The 2500-nt window shown below is 50.6% G+C and overlaps 1 protein-coding gene across 1 annotated transcript in view; it reads left to right on the plus strand.

Moving 5' to 3' along the window:
• LOC307270760 (selenoprotein T2-like) overlaps positions 1 to 2500 on the plus strand; it is a 10547-nt gene that overhangs the window by 6464 nt on the left and 1583 nt on the right. The window contains exon 6 of the mRNA XM_080054644.1: positions 2352 to 2500. This exon is cut by the window's right edge and continues 1583 nt beyond it. The gene's annotated coding sequence lies outside the window, so the exon portion shown is untranslated. The remainder of the gene's footprint in view (positions 1 to 2351) is intronic.

Genomic DNA, 2500 nt, shown 5'->3' on the forward strand with positions numbered 1-2500 from the left:
CATTCACGACGATAAGGAAAATGTGTTTTTAAAAGAGCTGCGCGCTTGTAAACCAGGAAATGGATGTAAAGAGAGACGTAACTGTGTATGCGAGTCCACGTCTGTTTGTGAGCGCGCAGCAGGAGCAGTTTGTAAGGCGCGTGCATGAAAATGTCAGAGTCCAGTGTGGGAGCATTCTTTCAAACTGGATGAAACACGGCGCAGACAGTGCAATGCTTTATGCAGCATGAAGTTAAAACGCTCGTCCAAGACTGATGTTTAATCACCATAGAAACACAAAAGCCTTGCGCGAGCGAAGCAGCGATTCACCCGGTGAAACTCTGTGACAGTGTGACAGTTGGTAACGGTGTCACTCACAGTGACACCTCGCCGGTGAGGGCCGCCGCGCACAGAAAACTTTAGTTTGACAGCTAAAATGATAGCCGGAGATATCCTGTCCGTTAGCGCTGTTGGGGGAAAAGGCTCCTACGGTCTGATTGCATTTCTCAAGCCTGAATACACAGAGCCATGTCGGCAAACTGACAGCGCGACTACATGTCCAGTGAGCCGCCTCCCCCCGTTAGTTTCAGTCTACAGACGAAAAGGTTACAATCACCTCCTAAGCATGGACATCGTTTAAAGCCTCTCATTGTTATGATCATTAGGCTTTGATGCACATTCTGAAGTCTGAACATTAGGGTGGGAGCTGTATTAGGGTGGGAGCTGCATTAGGGTGGGAGCTGCATTACGGTGGGAGCTGCATTAGGGTGGGAGCTGCATTACGGTGGGAGCTGCATTACGGTGGGAGCTGCATTACGGTGGGAGCTGCATTAGGGTGGGAGCTGCATTACGGTGGGAGCTGTATTACGGTGGGAGCTGCATTAGGGTGGGAGCTGCATTAGGGTGGGAGCTGCATTAGGGTGGGAGCTGCATTAGGGTGGGAGCTGCATTAGGGTGGGAGCTGCATTAGGGTGGGAGCTGCATTAGGGTGGGAGCTGCATTAGGGTGGGAGCTGTATTACGGTGGGAGCTGCATTACGGTGGGAGCTGTATTAGGGTGGGAGCTGCATTAGGGTGGGAGCTGCATTAGGGTGGGAGCTGCATTAGGGTGGGAGCTGCATTAGGGTGGGAGCTGCATTAGGGTGGGAGCTGCATTAGGGTGGGAGCTGCATTAGGGTGGGAGCTGTATTACGGTGGGAGCTGCATTACGGTGGGAGCTGCATTAGGGTGGGAGCTGTATTACGGTGGGAGCTGCATTACGGTGGGAACTGCATTACGGTGGCAGCTGTATTAGGGTGGGAGCTGTATTAGGGTGGGAGCTGTGGTGCAGCTTTTTTTTTAGAGCAACTCAACCTGCACTGCAAGAAAAGAAAGAAGGCAATAAGTCGATCTTTTTGTAGATTCATCCTCATATAAGTCAAGGTAAAAATCAGTGAGTGGTTCACAATCACATTTGTAGTAAAATATTAATTTTACTCCTAGATTTGAAGGTTTTACTGTTTATTTATTTAGGGCTTTTTAGTTGATTTGGCAAAATAAATAAACAAACCTGCAAAATCCTCTTTCGGTTTCGGCCAACAATTTAATTTTATTCGGTTTCGGCCAAGAATTTTAATTTCGGTGCATCCCTAACCCTACCTGTCTCTCTCTCTACCTGTCTCTCCCCCCTCCCTCTCTCTCTCTCTCTCTCTCCCTCCCTGTGTTAACCCTAACCTTACCTCTCTCTCTCTCTCTCTCTCTCTCTCTCCCTGTGTTAACCCTAACCCTACCTGTCTCTCTCTCTACCTGTCTCTCCCCCTCCCTCTCTCTCTCTCTCTCTCTCCCTGTGTTAACCCTAACCTTACCTCTCTCTCTCTCTCTCTCTCTCTCTCTCTCCCTGTGTTAACCCTAACCCTACCTGTCTCTCTCTCTACCTGTCTCTCTGTCCCCAGGTGTGTTGCTGTGCCCTGTCTCAGTGGTGTCTCTCCTCGTGGCCCCCTCTCTCTCTCTGTATTAACCTGTCTCTCCCCTCGCTCTCTCTCTCCCCTAACCCTAACCTTACCTCTCTCTCTCCCCTCGCTCTCTCTCTCTCTCTCCCTGTGTTAACCCTAACCTTACCTCTCTCTCTCTCTCTCTCCCTCTCTCTCTCTCTCTCTCTCTCTCTCTCTCTCTCTCTCTCTCTCTCTCTCTCTCTCTCTCTCTCTCTCTCTCCCTGTGTTAACCCTAACCTTACCTCTCTCTCTCTCTCCCCCTCTCTCTCTGTATTAACCTGTCTCTCTCCCCTCGCTCTCTCTCTCTCTCTCCCCTAACCCTAACCTTACCTGTCTCTCTCTCTCCCCTAACCCTAACCTTACCTGTCTCTCTCTCTGTATTAACCTGTCTCTCTCTCCCCAGGTGTTGCTGTGTCTCAGTGGATTCGCTCCTCGTGGCTTTATGAAAGTTTGTCCTTAAAGCAGAATCTGTTTGGACCGACCGGATGTCCCCGTGCCCGCAGCGAGCGCTCCTCTGCCGACTACCCACAATGCACTGCTGCCTCTGGACCC

Source organism: Ammodytes marinus, assembly GCF_949987685.1.
Source record: "Ammodytes marinus genome assembly, contig: scaffold_53, whole genome shotgun sequence".
NCBI classification, from domain to species: domain Eukaryota; kingdom Metazoa; phylum Chordata; class Actinopteri; order Uranoscopiformes; family Ammodytidae; genus Ammodytes; species Ammodytes marinus.